Source organism: Cupressus sempervirens, chromosome 11 (genome assembly GCF_028749045.1).
Source record: "Cupressus sempervirens isolate cs-2001-9-10 chromosome 11, ASM2874904v1, whole genome shotgun sequence".
Taxonomy (NCBI): domain Eukaryota; kingdom Viridiplantae; phylum Streptophyta; class Pinopsida; order Cupressales; family Cupressaceae; genus Cupressus; species Cupressus sempervirens.
In genome coordinates, this window is record NC_143128.1 from 655,047,460 (window position 1) to 655,069,322 (window position 21,863).

A 21,863-nucleotide genomic window follows, 5' to 3' on the forward strand; every position below is an offset into this window, starting at 1 on the left:
TTGTACCAATATTTCATAGGAATGACATGAAACAAACATGCAAGGATTTCTCCAACATCACACATGAATCCCAGAGGAATTAGAGTGGAAATGATACTAGGTAACCCACAAGCAAATGATATTTCCCAAATGCACCATGCAACCACAAGTGATCACATGTTTGGACTATGCAAGAGTCATATCTGACTTACTCACAAGCAGAAAAGAAAAGATGAAAGACTTGATCAAGACCTTGCTCTTGAGTCAGCCTGTTCATAGCACACCATGATAAAAAAGATAATGGCAACTTTGAGGAGGGAACAACCCAAATCACTTGGAAGAGATATTTTAAGAACCAAACATGAAATACTGAAAAGAAAATAAATCAAAAGAAAATGTAAATCTATGAAAAAGTAACCTTTCTCCAAAGAGATTGGTAGGATTAGATAATGATGGACCAAGATTAGATGCATCCTGCAAGGATCTATCAGTAATATCAAGGACTAGGATGAGCTAGGCAATCAGAACTCTTTAGGACAACATTTTGATGACAAGGGATCTTTTACAAGGATTCACTAAAGTGCCTAACCAAGATAATTGCAAGTTGCAATCAAGCATGAACTGACATGAAGAGTTGAGAGATATACAATGGGACCAAGCTAAGGACTAATGCATAAGGAATATATAGTTGACAGACCAATAGTATGTACAAGGGATTATCGAACAAAAGCTCAGCATGATAGGATAGCGGCGAAAAACATAAAGATGAAGAGATAGTGGATGAAATATTTGGGATGAGGAGATTAGTGGATAAAAAGCTCAGGATGAGAAGACAAAGGAAAAGTGTGGGATAATAAGATAGAGGAAAAGTGTGGGATGAGGAGATAAAGGGGATAAAAAGCTCAAGATGAGAAGATAGTTTGTGAAAAGCTTAAGATAGCAGGAGTAAAAAATTCTTAGGATGAGGAGATAGCGGAAGAAAATGGATTGATGGTGGGTAGGGTGATATGGATAAGGGAATGATATACCTAACGACAAGTAGTGGTAAGGATGTCCATCATAATGATGATGATTGGAGTGTGACCAAGGCTTATAACAAGGTTGCGTAGAAGATTAAGAATATGATTAGGTGAGGTGAAAGATATGCAATGGGATGGTGCAAGGGATGGTAAATTTTGAGGAGCATTAGGATATGAATGGATAACATTGGGGTAGATGGGGATAGCCTAGAGCTAGATACCAATGACAATGGATGTACTAGGTGAGGGAAAGATGGAGAGATGGGGAGGAGTGCAAGGATAGGAGAAAAAGGTGTGATGAGTTTGGGGATGACAAGATGAAAATAGGGCTAGAATGGGGGGGGATGGAAGGATGGACATCACACAGTCTCCAAGGAATATAGTGCCCCTAGATATAAAGTTATTCAGGAGTTTTTGTAAGGGGTGGGATAGGATGGAAGTTGGGATGTGAAAGGTGAATGAGGTAGAGGGTAAATAGGATGGGTGGATGAGGCTGATAGAGGAATTGTATAGACAAAGAATGGATAGATAAAGAATAGGTGGATACAAACTTTGATGAAAAATGGCTGTCAAAGGGATGACTAAAAGCATGCATCTAGTGGTGGACTTTATTTTTATCAAGATCCGAAGGAGGATGGCAGGTGAAATGGATAATATGTGGTTGGTATGGTGGGATGAGATGGGGATGGTGGGTGCTGGAACATTCCCCCAAGTGTATAGAGCATTTGGATAAAGGGATTATGCATGATGCTTGTTTACCAAGTTTTCATCATGGTACTTGTCCAAGGTGCTTGAATTGCCAAGTTTTCACCAATGGATGATTTCTTTCTTCTTCTTTTTTCTTTTTTTTTTTCTTTTGTTTTTTGACTTTTTTGATGCATATTTACTTATAGATGTTGGTAGGATGGGGAGAAAAAGTTTGGATTAAAGGAGTTGGATGGTGGGTGGAAGTTGGAAAATAAGGGATGGGAAGACATAAGACTTGTGGATAAATGGATGAGAAAAATGGAAAGATCATCATTGGCACACACCTTGAGAGGTGATGAAGTAGCAGGAAAGATCATGTTGAAAGAGGTTAAGGAGAGAATGGAGGAAGAGAAATATAAGGACTAATAGTAAAGTTGGAAGATGGAGGATTGGAAATCTAGGATAAGAAGCATAGGGGCATGAAGGATGTATACATGGAGATTTGGATAGAGTGTGAATGAATGAGGCATTTTGAGTAGCATGAATGGATGCCAATTGAGATTTTTCTTTGAGATGCATTTCTTTTATGAGCATCTTGGGTATCCACATGATTTTTTACTTTTGCAGCTTGGGCCTTTGTGGCCTCTTGACTTCTTCTTTGATTGGGATTAAATGTTTTTCTTTTGGAACATGTATTTTACAAAGGACATGTTGATACTTCAATTTTTGTGGATTTATGGATTTACTTTTTTTAATTTTGGCATCCAATATGCTTCTATTAGCCATGGGATGGGAACAAGAGCATGGAGGAGATGGAGGGTTGTGGATGGAAAGGTAGAGGTTGAAGGTTGGAAGGTATTCAAGGATGAGTGCCTTTGATGATCTAGCTTGTGGATTTAAGGGGATGGAGTGATGGATTGGAAGATAGGATATGGATGGATATAATTTCCTAAAATGGATAGAGGGAATGAAGGATATGGGCCAAAAACATATGGAAATGGGTAAGGAGTAGGCCCCAAAATAGATGGAAGAGATAAAAGACTCATATTAGGTATATAAGGACCTAGAATGGATGGAAAGGGTGGGGGATTTCGATAAGGAGTATACAAACCCAAAATGGAGGGTTGGAGATAAGGAGTAGGATAAGGGCCCAAAATAGATGTAGAACAAGATGGGTGGGAACTTTGAGGTGAAGATGGAAGGACTTGGGACCATGAGAGGATAGAAGGGATACCAACATCTAGAGATACACTTTTATTTCTTTCTTCAATATGGTGTTCATTATTTGGAACACAAGATGGGAGTCCATTATTTAGAAATGGAGGGGATGGTGACTACTCTTTGAATGGAGTGAATGGTAAAAGTGGATTATGTAGGGGAATAAGTGGGATGGTGGGATCTTTTTTTGTGTCATGGGATATTCCAACATGCTTTTGGACAAGATCTTGATAGGAATGAATGGGAGTGGATGGTATGATAGGAGAAGTATGGATGGCTTCTTTAAGAGAGGTAGATGGATGGGTAGGAGTTTCTTCAATGGGGGTGAGCTGATGGGGGAGGGACTCATTAGGTTCATTGTATGCATTTTAGGTAATGCTAGGAGAATGAGGTGTGGATGGGATTTAGATGGATTCAATGGATGAGAGGTAGGAGATGGAAGGGTTTTGATAAGTGGGGTGGACGGAATAAGGATGATAGCAGTAGGATGATGTAAGAGGAATGATGGGTGTAGCAGATGGATTTTCTTTTGGTTTCCTTGTAAAATTCCTTGGAGATGTGTGTGTTGGATTGGGAAGAGTAAGTGGATTAGGGTGATGCATTGAAAGACTATGATTGGTTGGAGGATTTGGAAAGGGGTTTGGAAGATATTGAGATGGTGGGTTTGGACTAGGCATATAGCTATTATAATTGTTTTGGAATGGTGGAGACTGGGATTTGAAGGTATAGGAAGATGGAGATATGACTGATGTATAAGAGGAATATGTGGGTACAATATAGGAAGGAGGTGGGGATGAGGACAATAATGGATTTCCCTTGTTGAAGGTATGGCAGGGAGTACTAGTGGGTATGCATGGAGGAATGATGGTGTAGTTTGGAGGAATGATTGGATTTTGGAGGATGTTGGGAGCAATATCTCTAAGGCTTTCAATAAACCCATCATAGTTGACAAGATCGTCATCATCATTGGAATAGGATTGAGTGGGAGAAAAGGTGAGATGACCAAACTCATCATAATAGGATTGGGACATCATGTTTTGATGATGAGTTAGGTAGGGATGGAATGTTACTAGTTAAGACATAGGGAGGAAAAGGAAGATTTTATGGAAGACCTTAGAATGATTATACTAGAGGAAAGCTTGGAAGCTTGGATGAATCTCGAATGAGGCAATGACTATGCTAAGTATGCCTTTAATTTGGGTTGAATAATTGACCAATGGTTGGGTTGTTGCAAATGGACTTGCTAACAACCAACTCAAAGGACATATAAGTGATCTCTTTAGCAAAAGGACTCAATTGTTTTTGAAACATGGGGAGGATTTTGAACACTCAAGCACATCAAACACATAAATAAACCTATAAAGTCTTACTAGGATATAAAAGCTAAGCTAGAGGTGTCCTCAATATATGCAAGGTACATGAGGCCCAAATGAGGCAATGACTATGCTAAGTATGTCTTTCATTTGGGTTGAATAATTGACCAATGGTTGGGTTGTTGCAAATGGACTTGCTAACAACCAACTCAAAGGATATATAAGCGATCTCTTTAGCAAAAGGACTCAATTGTTTTTGAAACATGGGGAGGATTTTGAACACTCAAGCACATCAAACACATCAATAAACCTATAAGGTCTTACTAGGATATACAAGCAATGCTAGAGGTGTCCTCGATATATGCAAGGTACATGAGGCCCAAATTTATAGATGAAAGAAAATAATGCCACTCAGCTAGGAGGAGACGGTAACCCAAATCTCCACCTTCACTTCCCAAAGGTATAAAGTTTTTGGGGGTTAGCCAAGAGTGACAAGATTATCTATCCAAGAGAGGTGTCCTTCAATTCACCTCCCGATGTTTATACTCCGCAAAAATGCTAGAGTTGAGGTCATCCCAAGGGGTGATGAAATCCCCAAGTAAGCCTCCTAAAAAGTGTAAAACAAGACCACATAAGTGATCTTGGGTTTAAAAGACACTCATTCATTTCCAATTGATGATTTTAATTTTGTAATCTATGATTGAAGACACATGTCATTATGGCATACAATGTTCATTCCAACTTGATAGCGTCGTTAGCACAATGGAAATTGAGAGTTCATCAACATAAGAAATTCAATCAACGTCAACATACAAAAATTGTGCGTGAAATCTTTGTAAAGGATAAAAATGTTTTGCTTTTTAGAGCATTTGAGATTGAATGAATTCTTTTTACATCCCAAAGTTGAAGTGTGTTAATTTGCAATGTTCATTGATTTTTAGGCATTCAAGATTGAGTAAAAGTGTTTTATGCCCAAACTGAGGTGTTAATCATAGCAATGGTTTGTTGATCTTAGTCATTCAAGAGTTTGTTTGATTGATTAAATTAAGTGCAACATGCATTCAAAGAGAAGTTTTTAAGCATTTAGATTCATTCTTAAGGAAGATCAACAAGAAACATGGTTAGGTGTCGCTAGATGCTCCAAGCTACAATGCTAAAAAAATCAACTGATTAGTCATAGAAAAAATCCATAAAATGAATATTTAACTATGCAAAAAATTAGTCTAACATTTTTAGTTATTTTTGATATGCGTAAATCAACTCAGAATAGTCCATATCCTACAAAACCACTAAAAAGTCAAATTTTGATTTATACTTTTTTTTTTTTTTAAATAACAGCAATCCTGCAAGGTAAACAGGGATCCCGCGGGTTTAGGATAGTGATTTTGCAGTCGTGGGAATGCAGCTAAGAGGTAGCAAGATTGCAGTACAGAGACTAGTGAAAAAGTGTAAAAAAATGAGCCACGAGTTAAAAGTTACAAAGTGCTCCTGCGAAATAATGATCCTATAGGTTTTTGGGGGAGCGTTCCTATAGACAAATGGGTTGATGGGTTTGAAGGTGAAAGGATAAAGTTGGTTTTCTAGGCTCGACTATTTTAGATAAGCATTCCCACAAGTTTTTATAGCACTCCTACTAGTAAAAACTAGCGTTCCCACAAGAATAGTGTTAGTGGGAATGCGAGAGTTTTTTTTTTAATGACATGTGGTAACTGTGGTTAGGCAAACAGTGATCCCACCTTCATAGGTTCATGTTCTCGCAGGTGTGTAGCTGCAATCCTGTAGTCGTGGGTTCCCATTCCTAGGGTTGCAAGATCGCAAACAAATAAGTTTTTGAAGTGTTTGAAAGTGAAAAATGATTAGATGGCTAAAAGCATGATTTTCAAAGAGTTGCTTGTGTACCTACAAAAATCTTAGCAAACCACCTGCAAACACCCACAAGCATAAAATGTTATGTTGGTTAGTTTATCACAAAAAATCCAAAAAAACATGATTAGATTGACTTGAATGCGGGGTCCCACTAGGTGTGCCAAAATGTATCATCTAATATCTAGTAATGTAACATAAATACTAACTATTAAATGAGATAATTAACAAAACTAAAGTAATTAACACTTTAGATAGGACTGATGGTTATCACCATAAAAGGAAGCAGACCAAGATAATTAACACTTGAGATAGGACTGATGGTTATCACCATAAAAAGGAATCAAACCAAGAATGGTAGGCTCCTTATGGTATAACCCATGATGGAGTGGAAGTGTCTCTGATAGATGGAGATGTGTGGTCATGATTTTTCTCAAGCTTCAAGTGGATGGATGGTGTGCATGGAGGATGGTTTCAACAATGGAGGTATGGAGGGATTTCAGCATTATAATGGTATTTTGGTAGTTTTCAAGCTCTCAAAATAGCATTATAACATTGCATGAAAGGTGTATGATATTTGTGAAGGGAGAGGGTTCCATTTATAGGCTAAGGGGTAGAGAGATGGATGGTCAAGATGCAAAGATGACAAAATGGTGAGGGAGGGTCAAGATGCACTCAAAGGGGAGCACATGGATTGGGCTTGTTTGGGGCCAATAGGGAAGTGACACATGTCACAAGGTGATTGGATAAAGGGAAGGGCAAGGTGGATGGTCAACAAAGGAGGCTCAAGAGATAAGCGCTCCATAAATGCTCATAAATGTTTTGTAAGAGTCATAAAGGGGAATGTAAGAGTCATAAATGTTGGAGGGTGAGGGGAGGAGTTATTTTGACTTTAGCTTGGGTTAGCAAGTCTTAACTCTTGTTTAAGGTTATGCACATGTTTAGGAGGGGGATTAGGATTAGCTTAAAAAGGGGGTTAGAGGGTAAGTGGTTTAGCTTTGATGGGATGGGTTAGTTAGGTGGCTAAAGTGAGGTTAATATGGGTGAATGGGTTGGATTAGGGGTAAAGATTATGTTTATGGATTTTTTAGGGTTTTAGATATTTTATTAAATGATTTTTTTAGTAAAATATGGATATGGGATTAAATTAAATAGATTTCAGGATTTATTTAATTTAATAGAGGAATAGGGATTTAATTGATAAATTGATTTTGGGTTACCATTTGATTTCATCAATTGGATTATAGTTTAATTAATTAATTAATTAACTAGGGGATGATGATTAATTGATTAAATAATAAATATTTAATCAATAATGTCTTAGGAGATGACTAAATACGATTACCAATTGTGTAATTAGATTTAGGTACCTATAGACACTAAACAAGCAAGGTGTTGTGATTTAGGTTCTAGAGAAGTTCCTGCGATAGGAACCATTGGTGCACTCCCTTATAAATTAGCACCATACCTAGATAGTTTCTTCACTATGAGTGTGTTGGTAGTAGACATCCCACCTTAGTATGGCATGTTGTAATGTAGAAAATGGAGTGTTGCCATGGGTGGCAATTCATAGTGTGATTTGTTTTTCACTATATTTCATATTGTTGACAGAGTTGTCAAAATAAATAAAGGACCAAGGGTCACCCACATGATTGAGGAAATTGTGGATAATGATAGAACTTGTTTGTTGGACATAGATATAAGTGATTTTAGGGAAGAATTAATTATCTTCAAGAAAGAAAAGGCAGCTGCACCAATAACACAAGAAGTAAAAAAAATTTAAGAAAAGGGAGAATTGTAGACCATGTATTTTGATGGTGCTAGTTCAAAAGAGGGATTCGGTGCTAGAGTGTTACTTATTTCACTAGAGAAGAAAAATTTAAGATACTCTTTCACTTTGGATTTTACATGTATAAAAAATCTTGCAGAGTATGAAGCACTCCTCCTAGGTTTAAGATTAGCTGCTAAACATGGTATAAAATGCTTGAATGTAATTTGTGATAATGAGCTATTAGTATCATAGGTTAGGAAATCATATGCATCAGGGAATAAGAGGCTAAAGAAGTCAAGGAAATTTGTATGGGGTAAAATTGAACCCTTTGATGCCTTTCAGATTACATCAATGAACATAACAAACAATAAGATCACATATTTGCTAGCTAATGTAGCCATCAAGCATGTTGACATCACTTTTATAGGAGAATCCAAAGTTGAGGTGGAAACCAGCCTTCAATTCCTAATAATGTTGAAAGATAGAAGGTATTTGAAGATGATTTAGATATTATTAATTTCCTAAATTGTGAAGATAAGTATTATAGAGGGTAGTTGGACTGCAGTTCCTTTGTTGAAACCATAGATGGGAAGGATACTATTTTTGGAAATGAGACCATATAGCTTAAGAATAACAAGGTCCCTACAGACTTAGTTATCCTAGAAAGAATTTTTGATAACCAAGATAGGGTACAATAAGAGGTTAAAGCTAAAAATCCAAAGGAGTTGGGAAGAAATAAATCTAGGTATAATTGAATTTTTAAAGAAAGTATATATAAGAAAGAAATTATCTCCTACTATAAGGAAATATTTGATTGAGTTGTTAACAAAATAAAGAAATGGCCATATGATGACTTGAAGGTCTATAGGGAATATTTGTTTAAACATGTCATAACTCTTAAAGAAAACACTAAACCATTTAGAAAGAAGAAAAGAACGATAAATCCTACCTTAACTTCTAAGATGTAAGAGGAACTAATGAAACTTAGGGATTGGGGAATCATAAAACCAACTAGACATTCTACATGGGTCACAAAATTGGTGCCTATCAAAAAGAAAAATGGATACATCAGGCTATGTGTTGACTTATTGAACCTAAATATTTCTAATTTGAAGTATAATTATGGGCTGCCAAACATGGAGGCAATGCTACAAAGAGTGACAGGTTCTAAATTAAAGTCCATGATGGATGTTTTCTCTAGCTATAATCAAGTGTTGGTAGATGAATCTAGTGAGTAAAAAAATTCTTTCACCACACCATGGGGAAAGATGTGTATGTGAGAATGTCTTTTGGACTCATTAACACTAGAGAAACTTTTTGAAGGGCCATGAATGTAGATTTTTTCTATAGATAGATTCATGGCATTATACAAGGATGACCTTACTGCATATCCTAAAAAAGTAGAAGAACATTGTAGACATCTTGAAAAAATCTTTGTGAGAGCCTTGGAGTACAGTGTCTCCCTTAATCCAAGGAAATGTCCATTTGGGGTGATTGAAGGTAAACTCTTAGGTCATATAGTACCTAATGAAGGGGTTAGGATAGATCCTAAAAGGTTTGTCACTATAAATAAGATTCCTAGAACCAAAAACATAAAGAGATTCAATCTTTCTTTAGATAGGTAAATTTTTTGAGAAGATTTGTGACCAATTTTGCAGAAACTAGTAGACCCTTATCCAAAATTCTCAAGAATGGAGTAGAGATTAAATAAGATGGAGAACTGATAGTTACATTCCAAAATATTAAGGAAGCTATAAAAAATGCACCCATGTTGAGAACACCTTATTATAGTAAACATGTGCATATATTCTATTTTGCCTCATTCCACATTGTTGTAATAGTGTTACTCTACAAAAATGAGGAAGGTTTTGAACAACCTATAGCCTTTTTTAGTAAGTCTCTCTAGGAAGAAAAGTTGAAAGATGACATCAATGAGAAATAGGTATACGTACTGGTAAAAGTTGTGAAGGCTTTAAGGTGTTACTCAGTAGGAGAAATAGTTGTATCTTTTTGTTTCCTAGTGTTAATGTTAAAGATATTTTCTCTCAACAAGAGGTGTTGGGAAGAAAGTGTAGGTGGATTAACCAAATATAGGAGTTTAACATTGATATTTAAATCACCAAGAATTTTAGAGTTAGGGGATTGACTAAGTTAATGGCATTGTCCAATTTGGATGAAAATCAAATCAATCAGGTGGATGATGTTCTAAGGCCATATATAGGTGGCATGGATTCTTGTGACTAGTATACATGTGTTATTCATTATCTACAATTTATGTGTCTTCCACCAAAAATGAGTGACAGTGAAAAATGAGCATTTAAACTTCAGGTCATCAAATACATAATTGGTAATGGAAAATTATGGTGGAGAAGTACAAAAAGTGTACTCTTGAAGTGTGCAGACCAAGAGGATTTAGTTAAAATTATGAGTGAGATGCATAGTGGCGTATGTGGAGGTCACTACATGGAAAATACTATAGCTCATAAGGTGATAAGGGTTGGATTTTGGTGGCCTACTTTGTTCAAAGATGCTCATGTATTAGCAAAGAAAATTGATCCTTGTCAAAGGGTTGTAGGAAAATTGAAGTTCTCTAGAAATTTACTCTTAAATCAGTAGAAGTATAAGCACCTTTCCAACAATGATGTTTGGATTTAATATGTGAGATAGCTAACAAGTCTAGTGGTGGCCATTCTTGGATTTTGGTGGCTACAGACTATTTTGCAAAGTGGGTGGAAGTTATCCCCACTAGAAGGTCAAATAGAAAAGTGGTAAATGATTTCCTTTTGAATAATATCTTTATCAGGTTTGGATTTTGTGAGAAAATTTTTACTGATAATGCTATGTATTTTAGATCAAATGAATATATTTAATTTTGTGACAAGTATGGAATAACTAGGTCTACCTCTTCTGCATATCATCCCTAGGAGAATGGATAGGCAAAATCTATCAATAAAATAATCTTAAAGATCTTCAAAAGGATTTTTTATGAGAATAAGAAAGCATGGGATAATGTTGAAGAAAGAAATTGGTTCTACACCATTTGATCTAGTATATATGGAATTCATGCATGGTTTCCATAGAATAATCTGATTGGGATGTACAAGTTCATTCATAAATATGAGGATGACTTTAGTGATGATATGCAGGATAGCCTCAATGATATTATTGAACTAGGATACAAGCCTCAAACAAAAATGCCAAGCTAAGTTGCAAATGAAACACTTATATGATAAAAGGTCCATAGACATAAAGTTTGAACCAGATGATTTGGTACTGCTTTGGAATGCAAGATTGGAAGATAAACAAAAATATGGGAAGTTTGATCTTATTTAGTTGGATCCATATTTGATTCACATTAAATGGTGAGAGGACACATATATCATTAAAGAGATTTCTAGCAATCTTCTTGAACTGCCAGTTCATGGATAGTTTTTGAAGAAATTCTTCTTTTAGAGGTATTTTATTTTCCATGAAAAGTATAATAGGCTTGTACATACTATAGATTTTTTCTATAGGTGGTTTTATCCTTCGTGTTGTGTGTTTCCTTATATATATTCATGTCTTTCTCTTTTTGGTCTATGTTGTGTTGTTGTTATGCCTTGTGCTTTCCAAAATGTTGTCAAGTGTGTAGTTTGATCTCCTAGTGATTCTAGATCCTTGAATAGACATAAATTGTCCATCATCCTCGGATAGAGAAACTATTGGTAGTATTTTCTACAGAATTACATAATCCTTGTGTTGACAAACAATTTCCTTCATGCTTTCTCTAAATTTGGGTTTATTTGTGTTCGTCCATATGAAATTTTACCCTGAGAAGAAAACCCTAGTAGGATGTCACAACACCTTTCAAATTCTATAATTTGAAGTTACTTTTAAGTAACTTGTAAGAGAGTCTTCAAGTTGTGAGAAAGTGGTACTTTTATCTTCCTAAGTATCCCTAATATTATGATATGACCCCATGAAATAAGCTTTTATTAATAATTCCTTAAGATAGAGCCATCATACCATGTGTTTGGCCCCTCTTTCTTTCCTAGGTGCCCATGGCTTTGTCTTACATCCTTTTCTTGTGGACCACATTTTATTAATTTTTAAACCTTAGTGCATGGTTTTCTTACCTTTGTATTTTTCCAAGCAAGGGGGATCATGATCCCATGACTATCACATCTTCAAGATCACTAACAGATATTGATGCAAAAAAATGAGATGTGAATACATTTCTAATCATGCACCCAAGCTTCTAAATGACATTACATTTCTTGTTAAGAGATCAATGAATCTCTCTTATTCATGATCTTCTCTCTCCTACCTTGCAAAATAGAAAGATTATGCCACATGGTAGGGACCTAAGCTTGGACTATTGTGGAGGGACCTGTCTAGTCAAACACATTCTTATGACTCCCATTGGTCCATGTAGTTCTAGCATGAATCATGTATGGTGGATCTGAAGCTCAACTACTAAAGGAAAGGATCAGATTATGCCACGTGGACCCAAAGATGGATGAACACACTCTAAAGATGGACCCACTATCTTCATCAAATGGCTCTCACATATTCATGAGCTTGTCTCTCCTCTTATGAAAAAAAGTGAGATTGTGATGTGTGTCCCATTTTTTGGTAAAGAAAATACTTGGTGGGACTTGAGGAAACAACAGGGACCTAACATATTACTTAGCCACATGGATGATGTTATTGGGCTTGAATATATCCATAGATGTAGGAGTTAAAAGGAAATAAATCAAAAAAATTCATTTCCTCACAAGTTTCTCCATCATCTATAGCGATAAAGTGAGATGCTTCCACATGTCTAGTTGGCACTTAAGAAGATTTAAGCTACTTAACAAGAAGATTATACACGAGCTTAAATTGGTGGTTTGGGCATAATCACTTGTCAAAGAAGACTCATTTCAATGAATCCATCTTGAAGGAAGATTAACAATCTCTATATTTCTATGAAACCTAGGTTTTGTCTTACAAAAATGTGAGAAGATAACATGTGCACCTCTCTTCTCAAAAAAATTGGATTTTGAAGGAGGCTTACATGACACCATTTCTCAATTTTTATTGGCTAATTCAATGGGTCCCAAATGATGATAATGATGGTTAGCATGATTCAAGTAAAATATTATCCATCCAATGCAAAATAAAAGGGAATCAATAGTGGAAATTCAAATGTGGTACAATAACGAAAGAAAAGGTTCTTCCACTCACAACTAAAGTTGTTTTGCATAGGTTAATGGTTTTAATGGCACTTTGGAGGAGTTAAAGGTTGTCATTTCACCCTATATTGCCAACACAGTGCATTCAAGATCTAAAAATTGGATGATTGAGATCATCTGCAATAGGAGAATTCAAACAAAATTCCAGAGTGATTTTTCTTAGTGAAAATTAAAAAACAAGTAGCAAAGTGCCACCTTCCAATCCTAAATTGATATTCCCACAAAATTAAAGTTATGGGTTTTTTTGGTGTATTTAGTTGGCAAACCCTCATAGAACCCTACTTCACTTAGTAACCCAAAATTGTAAAGATGTCACCTAAGAAGAACTCAAGTACACTCAATTATGAGGATAGGCACCTAGAGGATGATTTCATTGACCAATTACCCCTATCAAAGGAAGGTAGTGAAGAGAGAAATGGAAAACCCTAAACAATGAAGTTTTCCCAAGGTTAGAAGACAAATATGGAAATGTCCACAATTTTCACATACTAGTTAATGATTTAGATGTATTTAGGAGATGGTACAACCAAGCTAATGTTTGAATCTCTTTATAAAATGTGTCACAATATGATGTGGGAAAATTAGTAGTTCTTACTATCTTTTTGGATATTGACCTATTGTTAGAATTAGCAGTGAAATATGACCCTGTCACACCTAACATTATGGATTTAGAAGGAGAATTTTGAATGAAGATTAATTTTGAGTCCATTTTGATCTTCATCCACCCCTAGATGTGACTGACAAAATTGACTTCAAAATTTTTGAAGATGCCTTCAACTAGGCTCAACTAGATATGTAGCAAAGCCTAGTTACTCCTTTTTTTAAAGGAGGTGGATGGGATCAAGTTAACACTTGCACATATCTCATACATTGTAGGTAATTTAGAGTACTATGATAATATGTTGTTGAATACACACACAACTCTATACCAAGTTTTAGGTTAGAAAAAGAGGAAAACTTAGAAAGTCAACTATGTTGATGTGCCTAGGGATTCAAAAGTGTCATGTTGCCATTATTTATGACTTTCCTCAATACCTAGAAGCCAAGATGAGTGAAGGATTTGTAGCTTTCCATAAAGAAAAATCAATAGTTTTGGTATGGTTTTCATTTCTCATGCATGTGATCCTTTTTCACAATTGAGATTATCTTGTTGAACATGCGCACACACACACACACACATATATAATGTTGAGATAATGGGTATTGCACACATTGCATAATATTGTTATATTGTATTATTTTATTGTATTATGTAATGTTGCACCTAGATGGGTCTGTAGCACGTAAAGATTCCCATGGGATATACTTGTTGAGTTGTATTGTAACATTGTGATAATATTTCATGTAATTATTTAATATTAGAAAAAAATAATTAAAATTCCAATATTAAATGTGGAGTCAATGGGTTAGCTAGCACGTGGGTTTAGCACACGGTTATATTCTTTATTGCAAGATTTCTTACAAGTGGCATTAGAGCTATGGTTTTATTATTGTAACCCTCAACTGAATCCATGGGAATGCATGAGAGGATAAAAGAAAGGGCAAGATATATGAGTTGTTTATTTCAAATCTAAGAGTTTTGGATTTGTTTTTATAATGGGATATAGGTAGATTTTGGGCATGTGAAATTGTCAGAAAATGGTTTTTTGGATGTTTTATTTAAATGAGGTTTTTAGGGGGTGGCTTGTAGTAGTGACCTCTTCGGTAAAAACAGACCTCACCATTGGATCCGAGTCAATGGTTCCATAAAATTTGATATATAATATGCCTTAGTTTGGCCATGTTTAGAGGAAATAAAAGATTTTTTAAGTTTCAACTTGTGATGACCATTAAATTTAATCTCATCTGAATTTTCATCACAAAAAAAAGAAAATCGTAGTGAAAATGGTAAAAAGATTGTCTTAGTAAAATGGTCATAACTTTCTCTTAGGATATCAGATTTCAGACTTCTTATAGGCATTGGAAAGACCATTCAAAGCACTACAACTTACTATAGGTTTGGTTCTATGATTTTGACATTTTGTTAGGTTTTAAGAGCTTAAAAGTTAGATGTTATTTGTTTTAAGCACAATTTAGGATATAACTTGGACATATATAATTGGATTTTGGACTTCAAGTAGTCAACAAAAAGCTCTTGGAGAGCTCTACACATTGGTTTATATTTGGTGCAAGTTTGGCATGGTTTATTTGGTGATATGTTAATGGTGTGGGAGCACCTCAACTCATCTCAATTATGGAAAATTTCATAAGATTTTAATGTTTGAGTCCTTTTGATTTTAATGGAACCATGTTGTGAAAGGGTTAAAATCCCAAAGAATTACATTGTAATGTGCTTAAAATAGCATTGTAATTTACATTGTTAAATGCTTGAGAGAATGGGAATATCGAGAAAATAAGTTAGTTGTATAACTACCTTCCCATCTCTTGAAATAGAGAAAAAGTGAAACCGAATGAATATAGAGGATAGTAGGAAAGAAAAGAGTTACGAGAGGGAGAGAGCATAAGTGTTAGGAAAGAGTCAGCTCTCTGGTCTTCGACCAGAGAGCCATGTTTGTATTAGCAATTGAATATTAATGTTTAAGTTTTGAGTTTCAAAGTCCCATTGTAACTTTTCTATCCTCTTAATGTTTTTTTGTTCTGTTGAACTTAGCATTAGTTATGGTTCTTGTTTATTTGATTTCCTATTACAACATATTGTTATCAGAGCTAGAAGCTCTTGAGTGTGTGAGAGATGCAACTCACACCAGGATCATGTGGGAAAAGCAATGTGAGTATTTGGAGTTGCTGCAAGTGAAATGTAATGGTGTGTGTTTATAGTGTTCACAATTTCATGAAGTAAGGAAGCAACCGAGAACAAGATGAAAGTTGTGATAATAGCAAAAAGGTGGCGGATAGTTGGTCTATGCATGTCAGTGGTGAACTCCCATAAGAGATTCAACTTTGATTATTGAATTTTGGTGGAGGCAAGGTGGTGATTGTTAATAGCTTATTGATGACCCGCAAGGTAAAGGAGTCGATACGCCTATTTTGATTGTAGCATGAGAGCCAACGTCTAGCCGATCATGGAGAAGAGGACAAGTTTTAGTGGAGACACCCGGTAGCAAAGAGAATGGAAGTGTAGAACCCAATAGGGTGATGAGATAGACGCTCATGCTTGAGCCATGGCCACTATGGTGGTGTAATAAAGGAAAGATTGTTTTGGTAGAGCTGCAAGTTGCTGATGGTGGAAGAAGCATGTCTAAAATGGCATGATAGTCATGGCAGTGGTGGTCATACATCTCAACCTGATAATGGTGAATGAATGCACCTGATAGCAAACACATAAGAAGAGTGAAATGTGGTGTAATTAGTAAGAAGGTGGAGAGTTTTATGGGGAGTTGTTTGTTGATGCAATATTTGATTGTAGGTGGAAGTTCACAGCTGCAGTAAGGCAGACAAGCAGTCTGTCATGTGGGTCATAGAGATGGTCCAAGGGCTTGTGCGAGAGGTCCATGTGTGCCAATAGACCTGGGGAGAGAGGTAGTGAAAGGACTCCTAGGTGAGGCAGAGTTGTAGCAGCATTGCGAAGTGGACATGAAGCAACACCGTGACAGCAACTCCCCAGCACTCCATTGATGGGAGTCTGTTGCAGCATCAGAGTGAGTAGCAGAAGCATGCCCATGAAGTTTTTTTTAGCATTTCCATGAGACATGGAAACCTTTCAAGCCTGGGAGTATGGTGTGGGAGCACCTCAACTCATGTCAATTATGGCAAATTTCATAAGATTTTAATGTTTGAGTCCTTTTGATTTTAATGGAACCATGTTGTGAAAGGGTTAAAATCCCAAAGAATTACATTGTAATGTGCTTAAAATAGCATTGTAATTTTCATTGTTAAATGCTTGAGAGAATGGGAATATCAAGAAAATAAGTTAGTTGTATAACTACCTTCACATCTCTTGAAATAGAGAAAAAGTGTAAAAGAATGAATATAGAGGATAGTAGGAAAGAAAAGAGTTACGAGAGGGAGAGAGCATAAGTGTGAGGAAAGATTCAGCTCTCTGGTCTTTGACCAGAGAGCCATGTTTGTATTAGCAATTGAATATTAATGTTTAAATTTTGAGTTTCAAAGTCCCATCGTAACTTTTCTATCCTCTTAATGTTTTTTTGTTATATTGAACTTAGAATTAGTTATGGTTCTTGTTTATTTGATTTCCTGTTACAACAGTTAACCTAAATAGTTTATGATATATTGACTGTGGTAGCATTGTGAGCTTATGACATTGTATATTTTGGAGATTTAAGATTTGATGTCATTGTATACTCAATTCATATTTCAAATTGGTCTCATGGTGATATGGTTATTGGTATTTGGTTTGAATATGTATGATGTTTTTGGGTCTACAAGTTGTGCAATGTTGTAAGCAGTCTATACTTACAGGTTGCATTTATGGCTTGGATGTGGGTTGTCTTGGCCCATTGATCTTTCATTATTAATGCATATTCAAATTGGTAGCTTATATTTGGGTAGTCTATGCCCTAAGTCACATGATTTGTTTATTTTTCTTCATCTAGAAGGGATGAGATGTTACCAGGTATATTCATGGTAGAGGATTGTGGTTGACTATTTTATGCTGACAACTTGGACATATTGAGAGTTAGATGCTCAGTTCATGGATGTGATCATAATGCCATGGATTTTGGTTTTCTATGAATTATTTTAGGAGATGTTGATGTTCGCACATGCTCTATATTTTCATTTCTTGCATCATGTGCATTCATCAAGGTACATCTTTGATGTTCATTGGTTTGGATTCCTGATTTGGTCATGGTGGTATATCTCCTTAGTTGAGGATCATGGTTATTTGGTTTCTTTTGAGGAGCTCATGATGTGCACTTTGAGTTCTTTGATGGTTTGATGCCTTGGTTGATTCTCATGCTTAAAGGATAATTTTTTTATCATGATTTCATGAATAGCTTGGATACATAGTTTAGTGGGAGCTTGTGACAATGATGAGGTGACAGTGCAGGATTAGTTCTTGGTTTGATTTGTATCTTCTTAGTTTGGAGATCTTGGTTTCACTTGGTATTTGACACTTTAGTAGTGTGTATAGACCTAGAGGATCTTCATGTAGGAGATGGATTTTATGATGTCATAAGTGACTTGGTACCACAATTGAGTGGGAGTTGTTGGCATCGATATACTTATTGATTCTTTGTAGATGTTAGAGGTTTGTCTTAGATTGTGTTACTATAGAAGCGTCTTTGACATTTGCATGGTGCACTTGTTATCTTCATGGTATGTGAAGATGGTTATATCTTGAGGACTCATGGGGTTCTTGGTTATCTTCATGGGGTGTGGAGAGTATGTGCATATGAGTTTTTTTCATGATATGTGGAGATGGTTTTTCTTCATGGTGTGTGGAGATGGTTGCATCTTGAGGACTAATGGGGTTATTGGTAAAGGTGTGGTTTATGCTTTCATTTGATATGTTATCCTTGGTTTTAGGATGGTTTCATTTTTATGTCATGATATACTCTTGATATGTGTTTAGAATTTTGACATTTTATAGTATGTTCATATCGAGAATGTTATCTCTTTGGTTGAGATGGTTAGATCATGTTGTCATGTTTATGTTCCTAAGGCCATGGTTGGAAATTTGACAATGATCTTGATTTAGTTTCTTAGTATTGAGTACATTGATCATAAGCTGGATACTTCATGATATTTCTATGTTTCATTTGGAGTTGGCATGGATTGATTGGTTACAGGAGCTCATGGATACTAAGAGACGGTGATGATGCTGATTTCTCTTTAATTAGAGAAGTATTTGTTGGGACAGCTATTTATTTTCAGCAAGAAGTCTGAGGGGCATTCACCTGATATGGACTTGAGAGGAGATTTTTCTTAGATGAGTCTTGGTTGGAGACTTGGATATCTTGATGAGCATTCTCATTCCCCACTCTTGGTCTACTCATTGGTTTGCTATTTGAGAGGAATACCCCATTGTGTCTCTTAGGTGCATTATATTTATGCTTTTCTTTCATGGATATGAATCTAGAGCTATAGTACATGAGTTAGTTCTAGAGGGTTTATTTGAGAGATGGTTTAGCATTGGTTACCTCCATGTGCATATGTTGTTATTCTAGTTGAGTTTGGGAGATGGTTTTATATTGGGCATATTCCTTAGATTAGGAATGGTTTATGAGTTTGATCTTCTTGTGAGAGGCTTACATCCATGATTAGTTATATGGTATGGTTTGGTTATTGTTGAGGCTTCTTGTTTGGGGTTTTATGGAGGAGATCATACTTGCACAGTTTACATCTAGAGGTGTGTGTAGAAGGACATGATACAGGTTATGATTTGCATGGTTTCTCTTTGGTCTTGGTTATCTTCCTAGATGTTTGATTTCACTTACATTGGATTTGAGATTGGTTAGATATTATGATCACTGGTTTGTGCTCATGCATGTCATGTGAGAGATGTCATGGTTATTTATTTATCTCTTTCCTCTGTTGGTTGTGGAGAGCTTGGGAGATTGTTGGAGATTTTTATGAGAGTTGTTCTTGTAGGTTATTGGTTTATGTGTTGTGGATTTCCTTGAGACTACATGGACTCATTTCTTTAAGATGTTGTGAGTGGATTCATAATAGATTTGACATTATCTTTTGTAGTGGGAGCTTCTTGGTATATATGTGGAAGGTATTTCTCTTGAGGCTCGTGATTGCAGGTTATAGATTGGATATGTTGATGATGTGAGATTCACTTGGTATACCTTTGGAGGTATGGATAGTTGGATGGGTTTTGCACTTGTTGTGGGTGTTATTTTAGGTATGGATATTTTGACAACTATGGATACATGAAATTACCTTTGGATTAGGTTTTTGTGCTTGGCATTTTAGTTGGTACAAGATTTTATGATTTTCCAATGTGATAGGTTGGGTGGCTTTCTTTTTGGATGGCTTCAATGTATGTTTGGTGGCAGTGGCATAATAGGAGGTGGCTTCATTCATGTTTGAGATGTTGGATACTTTGATTTTGTTACATTTACCAAGATGGAGCACATGATGTACTTTGGTCTATGATGGTGGATGTGTTAGGAGGGATTGTTCCCTCATTCATTTATGTTTCTACAGATTGACCCTATGCAATGTATACAACAAGTGGGAGATTTTTGAGATAATGGGTGTTGCACACATTGCATAATGTTGTTATAGTGTATTATTTTATTTTATTATGTAATGTTGTACCTAGATGGGCATGCAACATGTAAAGATTCCCATGGGATATACTTGATGAGTTGTAGTGCCTGCCCTAGGTCGCATTTTGCTACCATGGTCAGACTATGTTAGACTAGTTTTATGTTGATGGTTAGTAGCATTGTTGTGAGACTATCAGATATTGTGCTATGGATTCAGTTGATATGTGATGAGATTAATTAGACTTTACATTTCATGTATATATTATAATTTTAGTTATTGATGATGATTAGTTGGATGGTTTATTATCACATGTTTTTTCTTATGGATACTTACCCCATACTTGCATGTGTATGGTGTGCGTGTTTTCTTTTGTATGGCATGTCTGATGTGGTTAAGGAAGGGGGGCGTAGCCACTTGCTAGTCAGGATCTACATGATGCACCACTTCCTACCATTGCCTATTTAGTTTAGTATATATTGTGCTTTTACATGCATGGTTTTTATGCAGTTTGCAGGTACCAAGTATCGACTTTCTTGAATTGTCAGGATGAGCGTACCCTATTACATTATCTCAATGATAAGAGAGGGGAGATAAATTCTCAAGTCCAAATCTCAACCCTTTAAGCCATTTGTCCTAATTGGAAATCAGGAGAAGTATCTAAGTTGAGTACCTTCTGAATATGTCGGATGACATAATTCGTGATATAAACCCTTGGTTTGATTTTGTATGTATTTTGGCTATGATGGGTTTTCATATTTTTATCTTGTGAGTCTTTGGAGTATTTTTTATTAATTAAGCCTAATTAAAAGAGTTAATTAATGGTTTAATTTAATGGAAAATTAATATGATATTTTAATATTTATTTTATTTAATTAATTGAGAAATTAATTAAATAAAATAATTAAATTTGAAAATAAAAGTTATAAGTTTAAATTTGGAATGTGACAATATTTATTTTAATAATAATATATTTGGAGTTCATTTTTAAATAAATGACTAAATAATATTATTATTAAAGCTAATAAATATTTTAGCAATAAAGTTTTGAAAATGAAATTTAAAAGTGGAAAATATATTTAAAATTATGAAAAGATTCTAGATTTCATGTGCTTAAAATATAAATATATTAAGATTGAAAAGTGGAATTATTAAAGTTAGTGCATAAAATTTAATAAATTAATTAATTAAATTAGAAAGAGTAAAGTAAATATTATATTAATTAATGTGCATATTTGCTCACATAGGAGTTTGCAAATTCTCAAGAGTTGTCATGTAGACAACACAGGAGTTTGCACTCTAAGTATGCACTAGTTGTCTACACTTAGGACTTAGCATTTTATTTGAGCACATGGTGTCTACAACCTTATGACTCATCTAGAAGGTTGGAGAAGACTCATGCTTGGTTGTCATGCTTATCTTCTAGTTGTTTCTAGAGACACTCTAGATGCATCTTAGAGGCCTTCAAATTGTAGGTTATCTACACTAAATGGGGATTAAATGAACCTAAAAAGATAATTGTTGATGTTCTCGCCCATGCCTTGAGTGCTTGTATAGGCTAGGATGGGAGTAGTGAGAACGCATAGTTGCGACCGTGCATTCCATAGTTTTCCTCGTC

General features: G+C 35.5%; 1 pseudogene; it reads right to left on the minus strand.

The window, feature by feature from the left end:
* The window catches only part of LOC149531477 (nicotinate phosphoribosyltransferase 2-like), a 51,402-nt pseudogene extending 34,675 nt beyond the window's left edge, over window positions 1–16,727 (minus strand).
* Between the last annotated feature and the right edge of the window lie 5,136 nt (window positions 16,728–21,863).